Source organism: Castor canadensis, chromosome 13 (assembly GCF_047511655.1).
Source record: "Castor canadensis chromosome 13, mCasCan1.hap1v2, whole genome shotgun sequence".
NCBI lineage: Eukaryota > Metazoa > Chordata > Mammalia > Rodentia > Castoridae > Castor > Castor canadensis.
Window position 1 is genome coordinate 50,550,507 of NC_133398.1, and position 22,153 is coordinate 50,572,659.

At 38.2% G+C, this 22,153-nt stretch overlaps 2 pseudogenes; both read left to right on the forward strand.

The window, feature by feature from the left end:
• The first annotated feature begins 6,658 nt into the window (after nt 1-6,658).
• On the forward strand, nt 6,659-7,222 carry LOC109691069 (interferon alpha-5-like; annotated as a pseudogene).
• A 13,402-nt stretch (nt 7,223-20,624) lies between these two features.
• On the forward strand, nt 20,625-21,148 carry LOC109689504 (interferon alpha-10-like; annotated as a pseudogene).
• Nucleotides 21,149-22,153: the final 1,005 nt, after the last annotated feature.

The window sequence follows — 22,153 nt, forward strand, 5'->3', positions numbered from 1 at the left end:
TAAAGTCTTAGTAACAACACTTCCTGCGTGAGTAGTATACCTACATAGGTCACAGGAGGAGGGCTCTGGGGCCCAGAAGGGAAACCAGATCAGTAACAGTAAATGGTAATTATGTGTCCTGCTCAAAAGAGATAGAAGAGAGCAAATAAAAACCCTTCACTGTGAGATCAATCAGCTGGGGAGGTTTCTGCCAAGCCTATGGAGAAGACTAGGGTGAGAACTACAACAGCAGGTACTGACAAGGGGTGACAATGCATTACAGTGAAATAACTGGTCTGAAAAACAACCCATTTGTCCTATGGAAGATTGACACCTCAAGCTTCTGCCATGTGTAGACTAGTCAGCTTCTGGGAGTGATTAGAGCAATGCCATTGTCCAGTCATTCTTGGTCTCCTGTTGTTTCCTGAGAAGTGGAGTTTTGCTGAAGGAGGGTGCTCAGGTTCCAGAGGGTGATCCTGCACTGTGAAACGGGATCAGGGATGCCCTCCCACTTGAGAGAAGCTGGCTTGACTAGAATGTGGTGGATTCAAGGAGCAATCTCTGCTACTTTAACTGTGGTGGGAGTAGACAAAATAATAACAAAAGGGCCATTCCAATGAGGCTTTAATGATTATACATTCCATTCCTTTACCCAGAGGGCATCCTCTGGCCTGTATGGGTGTGTGGTAGTTGTTAGGCTAATAGGAAGCCTCTTCCAGACCCAGTCATTAGTCTTTGAAAGAGTTAACCAAGAGCCTGCATCTGTTGCCTCAGGGTGAGGTCACCTATTTCCTAAAGGTCCCCCCACCATGTGCCCTTGCTTAAGGGGGATAGGCATCTATAAAGGACTTCAAAGGGTGAGACTCCCATGAACATGAATGGTTGTGAAGGCATATTTAGAGTCAACGTAGATGTTTACTCATACTCCTGCAGTGAGCTGGAATGCACACATGAGGGCGACAAATTTAGCCTTTTGTGCAGAAGTCCCTACCAGCAGCAAGTGAGCCTCAATAACTAAGTCCAAAGTTACTGCTGCATGTCTAGCAAAGCATGTGCCATCCCAGACAAAGCTGCTGCCATCTGTGAAATACTCAACATCTGGTTTGCTGATATGGCTGATTGGTTAAATCTGGCCAAGAAAACCAGAAAACCTCATCCATAACCTTTAAGCAGTCATGGTCTGGGGGGCCGGAGTCAGTTGGCAATAGAGTGGCCAGGTTTAGTCTTAACAACCTCCAGTAGGATGCATGGGTTTTCACACAGCATACTCTGGTATTTGACCATCTGGGAGTTAGTCAGCCAATAATTTCCCTTATGCTCCATGAGTGTCAGGATGGAGTGGGGAACCAAGACAGCGAGTGTTTGCCCCAGTGAGTTGTGCTTATCTGCTTCTGTTACTATAGCAACCGTAGCTGCCAATGCATGCAGACACAGCAGCCAGCTTCAGGCAATAGCATTAAGTTGTTTTGACAAATAGGTTACTGGATGGTGCTAGGATCCTAGCAGCTGGGTCAAGACTCCTACATCTGTCCCAGTCTCTTATATGATGAAAGTTCCTTCTGAGTGGCCCCACCTGGTCTAAGCCATATCATCTGACATTAAAGCAGACTGACTGGCAACATTTAAAACAGATTGGTTTCTGCCCCATTTGTAGCCTTGTGTTTGTTAGGCAAGTGCTGTAGCACTTAGTCATACCATCAGTTTTTTAAGTGAACTTTTATTAATATAAAGGAGTTTAAACAGTGTTTGTGCTCCCAGTGGCTCAAAGGCCTGAAAATGGAAAATCAAAAGGGAGTCTCCACTTCTGATATAATAAAAAAGATAAAATTCCTTACTTTGGAGATTATGAATCAATAGATGAATGCATAATCTGACCAGCCATTACCAGGGAAACATAAGCATCTCATGACTGTCTCAATAAGCGACCAAACTTACTGCACCAATATTTTGGAACAGTTTTTTTTCCCAGTAATAGTCTATGTTGCTCTTTTTTTCTCACCCTTTTAGGTAGGTTCTCCCTGTTTATGCTCCCTAGAAGTAAAGGTGCCAGCAAGTTTAGTATTTCTGGCATAATTCAATAGTCTTAATTTTTTAAATTTGCTTTTTAAGACATAAAAAAACTCAACTGAAGGAGTATATTAGACCTTTCATCCTTTTCTGTCTCTAAACATTTCATGACTAGACTTTATCGATGAAGACCTCATCCCAATTTTGTTTCCATTTCTCCACCTCCCCCTATCCACTTTCACAATCCTTCTGCTACATTCCTTTTCTTTCAAGTCAGACCAGATCTTATGCATCAGTGCAAGTCCATCCTCCATGTGTTAACTTTTGTAAGAGCTCAGTTAGTGCTGGGCCTCAGTCCTCTTTCAGGATGCCCATTTTGGGTGAAGATGTGCAAACTGGGACACCAAAGCTACCCATCAAGACTGGAAGACTCTGATTCTTCCTCAATCTGTCTAATAAATTGATAACTGAATTTAAAAAAACAACAGAGTCTGGTTTTTGAGGACAAATTTTAGCCTCTTGGCTTTTTCCATTCTCCTGGGTGATAGGGGTTTTTCTACAATTACTCTGCAAACTTTATTAACCACAGTTTTATCTAGTGACATTTCTGGGGACCATCCTATGCCAAAAGCAGGCCAATCTACTTTACAAAGGACCTTAACCTTGTTAGGACTTAACTCCATGGTTTCCATTAAATCTTTTTTTAAGGTTTTTAATCATACACTCCAAGGGAGTGTTTTAATTCTGATTTCTGCCCATCTCCTCCTGTTACCAGACTGCCAGACAGACAGAGGGGGAGTGGTTTTGGAAGAGCACTCACTTCATCCCTCTCTGTCCACTCTTTGGCTCTAATGAGTCTATATAAACCCTGGACCAAAGGCCCTGTTAGGGCTCACCCTTGACCTTATGAGTTTACCAAAGAACCACAGACTGGGACTCCTTACTCACTTCGCAGCTGGGCTGCGCAACTCAGGCTTGTACTTTCACACACTCTCACATAGCACAGTACTTCCACCCCACTCCCTGAACCTGAGAGATGGTTTCACCATGGCTACTAGTAGTTACTAGCGGTCTCTGGTAGGTGATCAATCTCCCCTTCTGCCTCCTGAGAAGAACCTGGGTTCTTACCAGTCTGATGAGCAGTATTGCCCTCCCCTCACTGGTTCCTGTGCCTCCCAGGACCTCACCCCAACTTGCCAGGAGGATGAATAACCCTCTGGATCAAGCTGCCTATTAGCGCCTGGTGGGATCTCCTCCTGGTGGTCTGGGGGAATGCACTCCGGTGACAGGGAGGTGAAAACTCACCGTGTCTCTGCAATCCCTGACAATGAGCTAGCAGAATGTAGCTAGCTGAGATATAAGACAGTGAGGCAATTTAGCAGGAAGCAACGTTTTATTGTGCCAGCACAGACTCTGTGGACTCATGTCCAAAGACAGATCCCCAAGAACAAAGGGGTCTCACCTTATATACCTTTGCAAGCAGGGTACAGAAGCAAAAAGCAAGGTTCAATCCATATATGGTTATGTTTAATTTTATAGGCTACTTTACCCTAGTGCATATGACTTTTTCCCCTCCCCAGTGCTGTGTGACTTTCCTCATGTTCAGATTCCTCAGGTTTTATCTTTCTGCTGTGCCATGCCTGCTTCCCTGCTGTGTTATTAGGACTCAGGTTTAGTCTGTTTTCTTCTGATCCTCCTCCCTGCTACAGTAACTTTTACTCAACCAATGTACTTCAAAAAATCATGTTAATAAAGACGTTTATATTAAATAATCACATACAGTAGCAATACAATAACTATTACAATATAATTCATCATGAATTTAATTAGTAACATTTAAATACTGACAAGCAAGACAGTGTTTAATTCTTTGGGCAGAATTAGACAAGGAAATCAGTCCTTCATCAACATATCTCACTACAAATTATGATATGATGATTCCTGGAAATTATTGGTTTTAACAAGTCTTTAATTTGTTTCCTCACACTACTTTACCGCAGCAGATTTACAACTTAGTTCATTGGGACAGCCAATAAGAATTCTTTTACCTATCTCCTCGTAACTTTCCTCTTGGTTTTATGAATATTACAATCTCAGGTAGATGCAGAAATTTCCAATTTACCATGGAAATAAAGGCTGACACATTTCTCAACAAAATAAAAGTAAGATGTTGGATCCAGGGAGAAACAGTTACTCAGGATATCAAAGTGTCAACAAGTGGTAACCACCAGCTTACATGCTACATAAACTATGGATCCCTTATGGACAGGACCCTCTGGCCTCATCAAAGCCCCCATCAGTGAACACCAAGCTCCCCTCCCTGAAATTGGAGTCCTTTCTAAACTCAGCCTCCACATGTTCCCCGCAATCTCAGCCCAAAGGCCCCCAAAGTGAAGCCCGGCGCTGCTGCCCACGAACACGCCGTCCCGGGCGCTGGCGGAGCCTGGCTGCTCTGACGTCCGGAGCGGCTGTCCTGGATGATTAAATAGGAAAGCAGCACAGGGCGACATGGCCAGCCGCCAGCGCCTCGCTCTCCTGCTGCCGGACTCCCTAATCCTGAGAGCCGCCAGCTCGCCCCCTAGAGGCCGTAGAGAGAATCGCCAAACTCACTGTGCTCACACCTGCTCATGGCAGGAGTGATGCTCAGCTCCAGCCCAGCCTGCTCCCTTGGGGCACACGCCTTGGAGGCGTGGCCTGGAAAACAGGGATGCCCTTCAGCTCTTAAGTCAGCTGAAAAGAATCCCCTCTCACAACTGCCTGACTGATGGATTCGTTTTCAAACGTCCTTGGAAAATGGGAATATCATCCAAACCAAGAAGACAGAAACCACCTATTTTAATAGGTAGATGTTACAACAGATCTTCATTCGTTCAGGGAACAGGACAACAGTGCTGCTTGGGATTAAATCGCCCTGGATAAACTCCTCTCTAGGCTTGGTCAGAGCCTTAAATGACCTAAGTCAAGAAATGAAGAAACTTCATTTTGTTGATCCTGGTGAGTTTCTGTCCAGAGCTATTTCCACGCAATGCTCCACTATCTGCAGGAAAAAGAAATCAGCACGTGTGCCTGGGAGGTTGCCAGAGGGAAAAAGAAGCCTCTTTTCCCCTCCTCAGCAATCCTGAAAGAAAAGTCAGCAAATGAGAACAAGTTATACTCATGGTCCTCTCTAAGCAGAAACGTCACTTCTTCAAACTCCAAAAAAGAAAAACTCAGATTTTTTGCACAAGAGGCAAAATAGTATAAAACAAATCCATGAGATTATTTTATAAGTACGTACATTGTGCGTTATATATTCACATAAATTTTGAGAAACAACATGATTTATATTACAAAATAAACAATGTTATTTATTTTCTTAAATTCATAATGTTAAATAATAATGTTTCATGTATTCCTTTTTTTTTACTTGAAGGTAACTTCAACTTCCAAAGCGTGAAATGAAGTTTTTATAGGAAAGACTTTTAACAATGGTATATCTTAAAAATACTTTTCAGTGGGATTGAGGCTAGCTTTGGTAACTGATAAATGAGACACCATCAGTAATTAGATCTCAATGCAAATTTATCTTTCCTTCAAAAAGGGATCAAGAGCAGGAATTTCTGATCAGATGACTGCTGGTTTGGCCATCCTCAGTGGAGTCCAACATTGTTTCAAGGACCAAAGTTCTATCATATCTAAGGCTTTGCCATCCTCAATATATAACTCCAAATTCATCTTTGGTGGTTGAGCCCATGCTACTATATTCCAGAATAAAATAAGTAGTGTGACTCACATGGGGGTATATTGAGGAGTCAAGACTGTACAACAAAAATTCACATCCATCAATGTTTAATTGGAGTAGATTTATTCTCATAACACCTACAGGTAAAGATGATTTGAAGGAAGTATAGTTTGAGACATATTCCTTGAATGAGACTACGCTCCATTTTGAATTTTGTTTTATCTTTATTGGGAGGGGGCAGTCCTTGGGTCTGCTTGCTAAGCAGATGCTCCACCAATTGATCCCCACCCTTAGTCCAGTTTTTATTTTTACACTACTTATGGTAATGTATTTTAGGATGAAAAGTAACTATTTTTCTTGCTGCAAACACAGTATTTAAAAATTCTACCTCAACATGTAATTCCATAATTTAACAGCAGGGAAGATATCATTAAGAAAAATAATGTATTTAGAATTTTTACTTTCCACATAATTTGATACATATAATATTGAATCACAAGCCTAAATATTTAGTTATAAAACTAATGTTCAAAATATTTTAAGGATCATTGTTGGCTTAAGTTATGTTATTCTTAACTCTTCTTTTTATAAGAAAAGTAAATTTCACTCTTTTTGTGTGTATAGTAGAGCTAGAGATACAATATATATATGTCTGTTAAATTTAGTGGTAATTTCAGTAGGAAATAAATTTGTACAAAAGATTTAGAAGAGGGGAACAGGGGAAGCAATAATGAAAACCAAAGTGGATGAGAAACACTGTGCAAAATGCAAGTAGAAATTGCAAGAAGGAAGTAAAAAGAGAAGCAGAAAGTAAGAGGATGGCAATCAGAAAATGCAACATGGCACATTCCCTGCTTAAGTCAACTGAGCACATGAAGGTCTTCACAGAACCTAGAGCTAAGGTCTAGAATCACCCACCTCACCCAGGGAGCAGCATCTACAACATCCTCAATGGCCTTGCCCTTTGTTTTACTGGTGGCCCTGGTGGTACTCAGCAGCAGGTCAGCTCATTCTCTGAGCTGTGACCTGCCACAGACCTATGATCTGGGAATAGGAGGGCCTTGATACTCCTGGGACACATGAGGATAATCTCTCCTTTCTCCTGCATGAAGGACAGAAAGGACTTTGGATTCCCCCAGGGTGAGTTCAATGGGAACCAGGTTCAGAACACTCAAACCATCCCTGTCCTCCATAAGATGACCCAGCAGACCTACAACCTCTTTAGCACAAAGGCCTCCTCTAATGCTTGGGAAAGACCAAGCCTGCCTCTCTCAACAGCTGAAAGACCTGGAAGCCTGTCTAACACAGGAGGTAAGGGAAGAAGAGCCACCCTTGATATATGAAGACTCCACACTGGCTGTGAAGAAATACTTCCACAGGATCACTCTCTATCTGAAAAAGAATAAATACAGCCTTTGTGCCTGGGAGGTGGTCAGGACAGAAATCATAAGAGCTTTCTCTTCATCAGCAAACTTGCAAGAACGTTTAAGGAATGGGACTTGGTCCAACATGTAAATGGTTCTCAGTGACTAATACACAAGATCCAATTTCCACAAGTCTGTGATCACAAAGACTCATTTCTGCTATAATTGTGAGATGAATTCAATCTATATGTCAAATGGTTTCAGCAGTATTAAGCAACATTTTGTTCAACTCTATAGGTATTTTTTTAATGCTCTGTTATGTTTATTATCTATCTAAATATGTATTTATTTAAACATTTATAAGATTTAAATTATTTTATCTATATAACATCCTGTGCAACTTTGCATTTTATTTAATAAAACATTTCCTTATATATAATTGATTTATTTTATTTTGCTTCTTTCATCAAAATTTTAATATAGAAGCTTTGTAATTGCTAATTTTTTCATTCACTTTAAATTTTTAAAATTTATTTTTAGTCTCATCTGAAAACAAAAATTGGTATTCATGAATGGACTACAGTGCACTGTCATATATATATATATATATACACACATATATACATACATATAACATATATATGTATGTATACATATAACATATATATGTATGTATACATACACATATTGTATAACATTTACTTCAGTGTTAACAAAATTTCCCCTCCATCATTTATGTTTCTGGTAAAAATCTTCAAAATCCCTTCCTGCAGCTTTTTGAAGCTTTTTGAATAGGAATAGTATGTTACTATTATGTATAATCACCATATTCTGCAACAGTTTACCAGACCACCTTGCTTCTATCAAATTTTACCTTATGCTCTTTGGTCAACTTTTCCCCAGCTTTCCCCTCCCTCCCACTCTTTGACACCTCTGATAACTACCCTTCTACTCTCATCTTCTAGGAGATCATATTATAATATTCCACATCTGTGTGTGAACATGTGGTACTCATTTGTCTTTTTCTGACCTATTTCACTTAAAATCATGACCTCCAAATCCATCCTTCTTGTTACAAATGGCAGTCTTCCATTCTTTTTAATGGCTGAAGAGTATTGCATAGTATGCATGTACACCACATTTTCTATCCATTCATCCATTGATGGGTGGTTAGGCTGATTTCATAATTTGTGTGTTGTGAATAGTGCTGCAATATACATGGGTGTGCAGGGATCTCTATAGTATGCTGATTTTGATTCTTTTTGTTATATCAATGAGTGAGTAGAGCAGGATCATATGGTAGCTCTGATTTTAGATTTTGAAGAACCTCTATACTGATTTCATGGTGGCTGGAATAATTTACATTCCCACCATCAGTATGTAAATGTTTTTCTGTCCTTGCATCCTCAGCAGCATCTGTTATTGGTTTTCTTTTTTTAGTAGGATGTATTTGTTGTGCATGGTATATTCGTTGTAACAATTCCAAATAGGCTTATATTGTACATTGACTAGATCATCCCAACTGTCTCTTCCTCACTACCCCTTCCTCATCCCACTTAAAGCATTTGCAATAAGTTTCTTTGTTCTATTTCATATAAGCATATGAAGTCCATTCACAATATACTCCCACCTTAGTATATTTCATCCAGCCTTCCCCTCACAAATACCCCCTTATGCACACTGTACCTATTTTAGAGTCTTGTTTTCATTATTATTTAAGTAGTTGTTTCAAGGGGTTTCTCAATGTGTCCTCACTGTGAGTCTACTTTACTTTGGTCTGCTGAACCCTTTCCATTGCTTTCTCTTAGCCTTTTACCTCCCACCCCCCATTTTTCACCCCCATTTTTTAATAGCTTTCATATCCTTATATTCTCTACCTTCACAAATGTTATATTTTCTGATATTGCTGATACTTTATCCTTCTCCTTTCCTTTTCCTCCTTCCCTGAGTCCCATAGAGTATTTCCACTATTATACACATGTTCTACATGTGAGTGTATATTATCATGTTTGTTATCATGTATATGTTTGTATTTTGGATCTATCTTCCACATATGAGAGAAAACATGTAGCCTTTGTCTTTCTGAGCCTGGCTTACTTCACTTACATGATGTCCTCCAATTGCATCCATTTACTTTCCAACCACATGTCATTATTCCTTATGACTGAGTAAAACTTCATTGTGTATATATACCACGTGTTCTTGATCCATTCATCAGTTGTAGGGCATCAGGACTGTTTCCATAGCTTGGCTATTGTGAATAATGCTGCTATGAACATTGGTATACTGGTGTCTCTATTGTATCTTCTCGGCTTATGTTCCTTTGGGTATATGCCCAGAAGCAGTGACACTGTTCTATCTTTAGCTTTTTGAGGAATCTCCATACTCCTTTCCATAATGGTTGTACTAATTTGCACTCCCACAAACAGTGCAAAGAGTTCCTGTTACACCACATCCTCACCAGAATTTGTTGTTGTTGTTGCCCTTGAATATGGCCATTCTATCTGGGGTGAGATGAAATCTAAGTGTGGGGTGAATTGCTTCAGTAGGAGGAAGGCACTTCAGTTGGGATATCTGTCATCTCTAATTCAGATGTGAAATGATTTTTTGTCCCTTGCCTTCTTTTCTTCTCCACCACTTCGTGAGGAAATTAGTTTAGGAGCAGGGCTACCTAGACATGTTTAGATAAACGTGACAATCTTTGTGATTGCTTAACACGTTTCACATATTAGGACACTTTTTGCTCTTTGCTTATTGCTCACTTTTTTAACATAATTTTCTTTATGTATATGTTGATATTACATTTAAAATTTTCTTTTTGCAAATAGTGGATCAGAGTTTTATTTTAATATATAGCACAGTCATTGTCATTTGCATATCCAGCTGCTAAGTTTTATTTCTCTAAAATACAAAGCTAGTATCATTTGGCATGTTATCTTTATTTTCAACATAATTATATATAAGTAGCTGTAGGAGCTAGTAAACACAACACACATATGGACATATACATGTACACATACTACTATTAAAATAAAAAAATGTTTCCCATGTGAAATCATAAAAAATTTTATACAACATTAGTGATATAACAAGAAGAATGGGTTTTACTTTGGGGAAAACTGTATTGTATGTACTCCACATTTATTTTAAATTCTCAGACTGTGGGGTAACCAATGTGTTCTAAATCTTGAGTGTATTTCCATTGAATGATGTGTGTGTGTGTGTGTGTGTGTGTGTTCACATGCAGATTTGCATTAATGCTTCCTTCATCTCCTGGGAGGATTAACATACCACATCACTAATTTATTCCTTGGTGAAAACTGGTTAAGAAGATTTGTTCTAATTAATTGACACTGTTTCTTAAGATTGTGGGAGTTTTGACCCAATAATGAAATGGAGTGGGTTAATGGAATTGCTCTGGGAAGTCAGAGAGATTGCTTTGGGGCATTGCCTGTTGGGTGTGAGGAAAAATGACTGTGTGAACTCAGATCCACATTCCTTGGGACCACATTATTCCAACTTGGAAAGAAATTATCACTTTTTTCTGGCCCTATTTCCCTAATCTTTACAAACAAAACTTTCGTGTATGTACATATAATGTGCTTATTCATTTAGTTTAATGGTATTTTGTGTCAAAATTCTTTTTCTGCCCCCCGCACTTCTCTCACCTATCCCCCTTCACCTGATTCCTGGAACAGTTTCAACAGGTATAAGTTTTACATTTACATATATGTGTATACATTGTATGCACCATATTCATCCTCCTACCCCTTTTTCTGCCAACTCCCTTACCCACCAGTGCCAACCAGCCCCTGCTCCCCACAGAACCAGTTCTGCCTTCCTGTTCTCTGATTTTGTAGAAGAAAAAGCGTAAAATATAGAACTAGAAACATGACATTTTGCTAGTCTGAGATAAAGATAGCTACATAGGGAGTTCCCTTGTGTTATTCCCATGCATATGTGTTTTACAGCTCCAATTGATTTGCCTCTTCCAGTCCTCTTCACTCCTCCCTAGTCCACTTCCCATGGTGGCCCCGGAGAGTTTAAAATTACTATATTCATTATTGTACAATGACTATGTCAACCTCATTCAAGTTTTTGGTCTCCTTCCCTTGCATTCTCCCTCCCTTGCACAGCCTCCCCTAAGTGTGACCCATGCCCCATACTATTGCTGCATTTGTTTTAAGTCTATAATCCACATATGAAGGAGAACATGTGGCTTTTAGACTTCTTAGACTGGTTACATTCACTTAAGGTGATATTCTCCAATCCCATCTATTTACCTGAGAATGACAAAATTTCGTTCTCTTTTGTGGCTGAGTAAAATTGCATTATGTATAAATTCTACATTTTCTTAATCCATTTGTCAGTACTGGGGCATCTTGGTTGTTTCCATAGCTTAGCTATTGTGAATAGTGCTGCAATAAACATAGATGTGCAGGTGCCTTTGTTGTAGCCTGACTCATATTCCTTCGGGTATATCCCTAGGAATGGTATTGTTGGATCATATGGCAGATCTACTTCTAGTTTTTTAAGGAGCCTCCATACTGTTTTCCATAGTGCTTGTATTAGCTTACATTCCCACCAGCAGTGTGTGAGAGTTCCTTTTTTCTCGCATAATCACCAACATTTGTTTGTGGTGGTGTTCTTGATGGTACCTATTCTAACAGGAGTGAAATGGAATCTTAGTGTGGTTTTGATTTGTGTTCCCTTAATGTCCAGGGATGGTGAGCCTTTTTTCATGTGTTTTTTAGCCATTTTGATTCCTTCCTTTGAAAAAGTTCTGTTCAGTTCAGTGGCCCATTTCTTTATTGGGTCATTGATTTTGGGGGAGTTCAATTTTTTGAGCTCCCCATATATTCTGGTTATCAGTCCCTTATCTGATGTATAGCTAGCAAAGGTTTTCTCCCATTATGTGTGTGGTCTCTTCAATTTAGAGGCCATTTCTTTTGTTGTGCAGAAGCTATTTAATTTCATGTGGTCCCATCTGTCAATCCTTTCTCTTATTTGCTGAGCCATTTGTGTTCTACTGAGGAAGTCTTTGTTATGCTTATTGCTTCCAGTGAATTCCCTGATTTTTCCTGTACTAGCATCAAGGTTTCAGGTCTAAAATTAAGGTCCTTAATTCACTTTGAGTTGATACTTGTACTGGGTGACAAACATGAATCTAGTTTCAATTTTCTGCAGTCAGATATCCAGTTTTCCCAGCAACATTGTTGAAGAGGCTGTCTTTTTTCCATCATATGTTTTTTGGCAAAAATTAGGTGGGCATAGATGTGTGGATTCATATTGGGCTGTCAATTCTGTTCTACTAGTCTTCATGTCTGTTTTTGTGTCACTACCATGCTGTTTTTATGGCTCTGTAGTGTAGTTTGAAGTCAGATATTGTGATACCTCCAGCATTACTCTTTTTGCTCAGTGTTGCCTTGGCTATTAGAGGTCTTTTGTGTTTCAAAAATGAACTTTAGGGTTGATTTTTCAATCTCTGTGATGAGTGTCATTGGGATTTTGATGAGAATCACACTGAACATGTAGACTGCTTTTGGTAGCATAGCCATTTTTACTATGTTGATTCTGCCAATCCATGAGCATGGGAAACATTTCCATCTTCTGTAATATTCTTTGATTTCTTCTTCAGTGGTTTGCAGTTTTCCTTGTAGAGGTCACTTACATCCTTTGTTAAGGTTATTCCTAGGTATATGAATTTTTTTTGAGGCTATTGTAAAAGGAATTGTTTTCCTAGAATCTTTTTCAATGTGTTCATTGTTGGTGTATAGCAAGACTACTGATTTTTGTAAGTTGACTTTGTATCCTGCTACTTTGCTAAAGATGCTTATGGTGTCTAGAATTTTTTTTGTGGAGTTTTTCAGATCTTTTAGATATAAGATCATGTCATCTGTGAATAGGGATAGTTTGACTTCTTTATCTATTTGTATTCCTTTTATTTCTTCTTCCTGCCTTATTGCTCTGGCTAGGAATTCCAAAACTATCTTGAATAGGAGTGGAGAAAATTGGCACCCTTGCCTTGTTCCTGACTTTACCCCTAAAATCAGGAAATGGTTTCAGCTTTCCCCATTAAGTATGATGTCGGTTATAGTTTTGTCATATATAGCTTGCATTATGTTGAGGTACATTCCTTCTATTTCTAGTTTCATCAGAGATTTTATCATAAAATTGTGTTGAATTTTTCTCCCCTGTGCAGAAATTCCCAAGTGCCCTCTTCACGCCTCACTAACCTGCCCTGAGCATCATATGGCTGCTGCTTCTTCCATCTTTGTTTCTCATTGTCAGTTTTCTTAAAGTGTACATAACCACTAAGTGAAAGCAGAAATTGAAAGTTTTAGGATTGTCAGAAACTCCCATATGAAAGAGCTTATCCCCTACTAATAAGTATTTTTTGAAATAAGAAAATATCCTTCTTAGAATGATGTAACAACAGCTGTACCAAAAGGAAACAAGCAGGATCCCTTTTACCCTGGAAGCTATTGTGACATTTAGAGAGAATGAGAGCCTTTGGTCATAAAAGGAGTCTTGGCAGTCAAGTTTCTCTTCTGTGTGCAAGTTTGTCTCCTGGCAGACTTTCTCTAGAAGTAAAGCAGGCTCTTTTCTGGACAAACTGATCCAAATATTGGAAGAGGTCTCTTCCTTAACTTTGTATCTGAGAATGTAAAAATCCTCCCAGCTTCAGGCAGGTCTTGTCCTCTTTGGCCAATGAATAGCTCTGTGGAATAGAAAGGGTCAGCATTTGTCCCTTGCCTCCTGCTTCTTATGAACTTAAGTTCTATGCAAAAGCCATCTCTGTGTTGAAAATTCTGATTTTTTGTTGACTACTAGAACTTCATGTTTGCAGAGTGGTAGAATGTTGCAAATCAAGAGCCAAAATTATCTTGTGTTGTCTCAACTACTCTATGAGGCAAAACATCATTATTACTATAAGGTAATACTTTTGGAGTGTTTTTTAATCATAGCAGTACAGTAATTTTCATCAACACTAAAGAATGTTGGAACATCTGAAATCTATGGAAAAGATTTCCCCATGTGGCTCTTACCTGTATAACTGATATTCCCACCATTGTAGAGCAATGATGGGGTCTTTAAAAGAGCACACAAAAAGAAGACCAAAACTAATTTCTTGTCTTTTAAAGGAAACTACAATTGAGACAGTAAGAGTCATCATGAGCTCTGTTTGCTGTGATTCCCTGTGAAGGAAGCATACCTAGCATTAAGGGTTTAGGGTACCTTCCCAGCACCCCAGTCATGAACACTGGACAAAACATCATTATTTCAGGCAACACCATGTTGCCTGAAACTGATGGTATTTGTGACACATGGGCTGTAAGTGTGCTGTCTGGGGACATAGGAAAAGTTCTCTGTGACTCTGTATTTATGTGGGTCATTTGTATTGTGCACACAAGCCGGCAAACATCTCAGTAACAGCAGTGTTTTTGTTTTGGATTTTGTTAAATGTTTGCACAATCAAAATCACATATTTTAAAGATAAAGACAAATAGGTAATATGGAGTCCAGGTTGTGGGTTAGTCATCTATTTTGATGCTAACTTTACATAACCATATATAATTATAGTAATGTAATTGTTTTCAGTGTGAAAAACTTGATTAGAAGCTCTTTCAAAAATGCTCACTGTTTTCTTAAAGGAAGTTCATAATGTTCTTTTTCTGAGTCATACTAAAGTCATTTGGGCATGGACAACTCAATCATGGAATGGAAAGAAAAAAAAGAAGAGATTCTTCCCCAGGGTTTATCATAAGAGGATAGGAAACCCACTAGTTTGGAGGAACTACTCCAAATTAGTACCACTACTACTACTGATTTGTTTTCCTTGGGAATGGGAACAGCTGCCTGGAAGGAAGAGGTCTCTTATGGAATTACTAAGGCCCAAAGAAGATACTAGAGCCTACAAAGCTGTACAGTGGGTAGAGTGGAAAGTGCTTGGTGCTTTTTGTTTGTTCTTAAACTCACACAAACTCATTCTTTGTCAGATGAACAGCTAGCAAAGATTTTCTCCCATTCTGAAGGTTGTCTCTTCCCTTGGATAATTATTTTTCTTGCTGTGCAGAAGATATTTAATTTGATGCAATCCCATTTCTCAATTCTACCCTTTATTTATTGAGCTACTGGAGTTCTATGCCAATTTACTCTACTCAACTGAAAATACATTCTTTTTCCTCAAACTCTCTTCTTTAGTTTTATCTTGGCATTGTCAAAATTTGGCCCAGTTCCTCACAGTCAGTTAGTATAACTGATCCACCACCCAATTCTACAAATAAAAGGCATCAAGAAGATGGCAAGCCAGGTAGTCCTGAATCTTTTGTTGTCTCAGTCCTCCTCCTTTGATATGCTGGACTCTCCTCATGTCTCTAGAACTGCTTCCACTTCCACACTTGTCATCCTTCATGGAGCCCTTCCAGACTTGAGATCTGAGACTTAGCTCTGATTTTGCTCTTTCCTCTATGCTCATCATGACCCAGACTCTTAAGTTTCTGGTAACAGGAATTTAAAGCCTTATGGAAATATGAATAAATGGATAGAAATGTGTAGAATTTCAATGAGTCCTATGTACCTATATCTCTGATTTCCACAACATGTATTAAAAGTACATACAATATTATGAAGGCACATTCTGAAATACAAAAATTAAAATATAGCATGTAAACATAATGGTGCCAATTAAGGAATTACATAATATGGCTAGTATAAGTATATGAAATTTTTCAGTGAAAGAGATGAAAGGGAGCTGAAGGAGAAGACTTTCCATTACTTAGGCAGGATTCTACTGGAAAACACTGATCAGTTCAGAACTAACTGTAATTCTTATGGTCAGAAATATCTCCAGAGATCATAAAAGAGCTGAGGACTCAGGGTGAGATTTTCTAGCTGTCAGTGGTGACTACACATTCATTTTTTTAAATGGGCATAATAATAGAACCTGGCACTGTCTGCTTTACTCTGTTGTCCTCGATGACTTAATGTGGTGGGCCACATGGTAGGTGGTTAGTACATATGAAAAAGAAGAGCGGGGCAAATTTAGGATAGATTTTTTAATACTAGGAATGGTGCCTAGGCTACAGCCATACTACTGTAAACACACCTGATCTAGGAAGGTAAGCAAGGATGGACCTGGTTGGTTCTTATTGGGAGAACAATGTCTAACTGACAAGGAACACCTTACACAATTTCATGCTTTCATTCCTTTTATTAACATTTTCCTTGCTGTTTAGAACTATTCAGTGGATGGAAATTTCCTTAAAGTTTGCATTTTCTTTGCTTCTTGTTGGACACAGTAGAATAATATTGATTTCTGAGTTCATTTATCCCCTGGAGAAGACCTTGATACAATGAACCCCTGTCTATTATCCAGAAAGAAGTACATGCTCTCCAAAATCTGACTCCTAGGGCCAGGTAAGATGGTTCACTCCTATAATTCCAGTACTAAGGTGACTTAGGAAGAAAGAGCACAAGTTTAAGGCTAGCCTGGCTTACATAGTGAGTCCCAAACAAGCCTGGGTTACCTAAAACCTTGACACACACACACACACACACACACATCTGAACTCTTCTCTTTATTATAAACTCTTGTTAGTTGGCTTGTACGTCTTTCTTGACTCTCTGTTTTAGGCTGGATTCAGCAAGTCTGGAAACAATCCCTGGATTGGGGTATGGATAGTTTCTTTGAGCCCACACCTGCTCATTACCCTTACATAGATCTCTTAGCCATCTTGTCTCTGTTCTACGCCATCATTTACTCTCAATATTGTTGAGCTGAATATAGCTAAATTATGTTTTATCACTAAATTTCCCCACTGGGATATTGCTTTCATTCTTTCATTTTCAGTAGGTTCAAGCATTATTTTGTTTTCTCTATCCCCCAGTCATTGTAATGTAAAAGGTGACAACTTTTGCTTTCTATGAAAAAGAAAGTGAAAAATAAATCTATTTGCTATATTGCATTCTATGTGGGAAAATGGTACACTCTATTTAGTTTACCATATTTATATCCATTTGTTCACATCAGGACACAAACAGCTCTCTTTCCCTTGCTAATTATTAGCTAAGGTATAATCTCTTTGGGATATGTGGATTCTAATACAAAACTTGTCTTTAAAAATCAAACTGTTGTGTTCTCAGTCATGTATTTTGACTGGGGATGATATACCTTTCTAGAGGAGGAAAATTAGTTGGGGGAATATAAACAAATCTTAGATATTTGTTTTGTGATCCTCCAAATCTGAACTCTAATAAAAGCTTTTTTTTTCACTATTTATTTGTTTTTCTTAATATTTCTTTTATCCCTGAAGAAGCACTGGCATTGAGATGAAGAAAAATGTTTGAAACATCTTTGTTACAAACCTATAGACAATAAATGATTGTGACCAGAGGACTTTCTCACTATTACATGTTTGACCACAGTTCACATAGTTTGGGGCTGCAATTGACTGTATTAGATGTGTTGCTTATGTTTAAACTTCAGAGCTTGTGAATGTACTGTAGACTATGGAAGTTAAACACAAATTGATAGTATGTTATTTAGCTCTAATAAAGTTATTCAACATATTAATAATGTCAATATTGACTATATTTGATATTATCTAATAGTAAAGTTAAAAATAAGTATCTCAAAGGAGACTAAGGTGGTGGATAGCTGACAGACCCTGGGACCTTGACCTGCATGATTTCAGATAAATACTCCAGATTTTCATGGTAGCAAGGATTGGGTAATCTTGCTTTTACTGTCAACTAAAATACTGAAAATACATAGGGGGCACATAATATTAAATGCCCAACCATTTAACAAAGATATGGAAAATGTCATAAAAAATAATCAACACAAATCCTGGAAATAAAGTGTTCCTTAAATCAAATAAAGAATAGAGTTGTAAGCTACTCCAGTAGACTAGACCAAGTGGAAGACAGAATTTTAGGGCTCAAAACCAAAATAGATATTAAAGAAAAGAGAACAATCAGTAGATTCGTCTGCAAAAGGAGCATGCAAGAAATCAGTGATTCCATTAAAAGACCAAACCTGTGAATCATGGGCACTAAAAAAGGAGAAGAGTTGCAAACCAAAGGTATATGTAAAGTATTCAACAAAATAATAGCAGAACATTTCCCAAATCTTGAGAAAGAGATGCCCATTCAGGTACAGGAAGCATCCAGGACACCAAAGAGACTTGACCAAAGTAGAATCTCTCCATGGCATATTATCATTAAAATAACTAGCACAGAGAACAAGGAAAGAATATTGAAGGCTGTAAGAGAGATAAATCCAATAACCTAAGAAAGGAAAACTAATCAAAATAACAGATTTCTCAACAGAAACTTTAAAAGCAAGAAGGACATGGAATGAGGTATTTTGAGCACTGAAAAAAAAACAATTTCAGTCCTAGGATACTCAACCCATGAAAGCTATCATTCAAATCTGATGAAAGAATTAAAGTCTTCTATGATAAACAGAAACTAAGAAATATATGACCACCAAGCCACCACTACAGAAGATTCTGAAAGGAAACCTGCATGCAGAACATGAAAACAAATATAACCATGAAATGATGGGAAATATTAAATCTCAAGAGAAAAAAAGACAAGTATTCATACAGTAGCAGAGAATCCAAAAACAAAAACAACTAAGTAGCAGGAATCACTACATAACTCTCAATATTAACACTAAATGTAATGGAATCTACTCCCCCATCATAAGACATCACTTGGCAAAAAAGATTAAAAAAGGAAGATCTGAAAATCTGTTGTTTATAAGAATTCACCTTATTGACAGAAATAAACACTGTCTTCGGGTGAGATGGTGGAAGATTTACCAAGAAAATGGCCCCAGGAAACAGGCAGGACTAATAATACTTATATCAGGTAAAGTGGATTTCAAACCTAAATTAGTTAGAATAGACAAAGAAGGACACTTCATATTAATAAAAAGGGCAATACATCAAGAGGAAATAACAATTATCAACTTATAATCACCCAATGTTGGTGTTTCCAATTTCATTAAACATACTCTAATGGACTTAAAATCACAGATAGACCCCCAATACAGTGGTAGAGGGAAAATTTAATACTCCTCTATGACCAATAGATAGGTCATCTAGATGAAAAAATCAACAAAGAAATTTTAGAATTGAATGACAACATAGATCTAATGGGCCCGACAGATGTCTATAGGGTACTACATCTTGCAACAGTATAATATACATTCTTCTCAGCAGCCCATGGAACTTTCTAGAAAATAGATCATATCCTAGAGCACAAAGCAAGTCTCAACAAATACAAGAAAATTAAAATAACCCCCTGCATGCTGTCTGACCACAGTATAATGAAATTACAACTCAACAACAAAAGAAGTAGCAGAAAATTGGAGGTTGAACAACACGTTGCTCAATGATCAGTGGATCATAGAAATAAGGGAGGAAATCAAAAGATTCCTGGAATTAAGTAAAATGAAAACACAACCTATCAGAACCTATGAGACACAGCAAAGGCAGTCCTAAAAGGAAAGTTTAAAGCCATGAGCACATATATTAGAAACACAGAAATCTCAAATAAATGACCTAAGGTTGCATCTCAAACTCCTAGAAAAACGAACAAGGTAAACTCAAAGCAAGCAGAAGGAGAGAAATAAAAAAGGGCTGAAATCAATGAAATAGAGATAAAAAAACTGAATCAAGAAACAAAAAGCTGGTTCTTGAAAGAATAAACAAGATTGACAAACCCCTGGCAGTATGACTAAAATGAGGAGGAAAAGACCCAAATTAACAAAAACAGAAATGAAAAGGTGGATAAAACAACAAACACCAAGGAAAATCAGGAAATCATCACGGAATACTTTGAAAGCTTATATTCAAATAAGTTAGAAAAGCTAAAAGAAATGGACAAATTTCTAGATACATATAACCATCCAAAATCAAACCAAGAGGATATTAATAATCTAAGCAGATCTGTAACATGCAATGAAATTGAAGCAGCAATGAAGTGTCTCTCAAATCAGAAAAGTCAAGTCCTGATAGATTCTCTGCTGAATTCTACTAGACATCTGAACTAATACCAACACTCCTTAAATTTTTCCATGGAAATAGAAAGGAAAGGAACACTGCCAGACTCATTTTAGGAAGCCAGTATTATACCTACCCCAAAACCTGAACAAAAAAAGAGAGCTACAGCCAAACTCTTTAATGAACATAGAGGTAAAAATCCTCAATAAAAAATGGTAAACTGAATTTAACAACATATCAAAAAGGTCATACACCATGACCAAGTCAGCTTCATTCCTGGGATGCAGCAATGATGCAACATATGCAAATCATTAAATGTAATACACCATATTAACAGAAGGAAATACAAAAAAACACTTGATCATCTCAATAAATGCAGAAAAAGCCTTGGGTAAAATTCAATGTTCTTTTGTGATAATGCGCTGATGAAAGTAGGGATAGAAGGAATTGACCTTAACATAATAAAGGTTATACACTAGAGGAAAAGGTCCAGGATCACCCACCTCTGCCATGCCAGAACCATCTTCAATATCCTAAATGACTCTACCCTTTCCTTTACTGTTGGCCTTGGTGGTGGTCAGTTACAGGTAAATGTGCTTCCTGGGCTATGACCTTCCTCAGGCCCATATTCTCAGAAACAAGAAGGAATTGATACTCCTGGGACACACGAGGAGAATCTCTTTTCAGAAATGATTTTAGATTCCCCCAGGAGGAGGTTGATGGCAAGAAGGTCCAGAATGCTCAAGCCATCTCTGTCCTCCATGAGAGGACACAGCAGATCTTTGATCACTTCAGCACAAAGGACTCCTCTGCTGCTTGGGAGAAGACCCTTCTGCACAAATTCTGCACTGGCTTTTCTCAGCAGCTGAAAGACCTGGAAGCCTGTCTGACACAGGAGGTGAGGAAGAGCCTCCTCTGATGCATGAGGACTCCACACTGACTGTGAGGAAATACTTCCACAGGATCATTCTCTACCCAAAGGGAAGAAATACAGCCATTGTGCCTGGGAGGTTGTTGGAGTAGAAATCAAGAAATCCTTCTCTTCCTCAGCAAATTTGTGAGAAGAATCAAGGAGTTAGGAATGAGATCTGGTCCAAAATGAAAATGACTCTCAAACGCTGGTACACTGTTGCTCACTTCCATAACTTCAGACACTTATTTTTAAAATTTTATCATTTTTGCACTCACTCACATGTGTATACATTGTTTGAGCCACCTCCCACTCCTCTACCCGATTCCGGGCAGACCCTGTTCCGTCCTCTTATTCTCCAAACTTGTTGAAGACAAAACATAAGAGATTATAAGAAAGACATAGCTTTTTTTAAAGTTTGAAATAAAGGTAGCTGTACAGAGAGATTTATAGCATTGCTTCCATGCACATGTGTATTTCAACCCACATTGGTTCATACCTGCCAGACTTCTTCACTACTTCCTAGTCCCCTTCTCACAGTGGCCTTGGCTAGTTTGATATTACTGTATTCGCTCCTCTACAGTGAGCCCATCAACCACATTCAAGTTTTAAGTTTTCTTTTCTTTCTCTATTCCTCCCATGCACTTTCTCCCCTTAGTTTGTGACCCATGTCCAATAATATCACTGCACTTGCTTTAGGTCTATAATCTGAATATGAGAGAGAACATGTGATTTTTGTTCTCTGAGCATGTCTAACTTCACTTAAGATGATGTTCTCCAGTTAGTGTGGTTTTGATTTGCATTTCCTTTATGGCCAGGGATAGTGAGCATTTTTTCAGCCATTTGGATTCTTCCTTTGAAAAAGTTCTGTTTAGCTCAGTTGCCACTTCTTTATTGGTTCATTAATTTTTGAGGAGTTTAATTTTTTGAGCTCCCTATATATTCTGTTTATCAGTCTTTTGTATGATGTATAGCTAATGAATATTTTCTTCCACTCTGTGGGTGGTCTCTTCACTTTGGAGACCATTTCTTTTGTTGTGTGGAAACCTTTTTATTTCATGTAGTCCCATTTGTCCATCCTTTCCCTTAGCTGCTGGGCTGCTGGAGTTCTATTGAGGAAGTTCTTGCCTATACTTATTGCTTCCAGAATATTCCC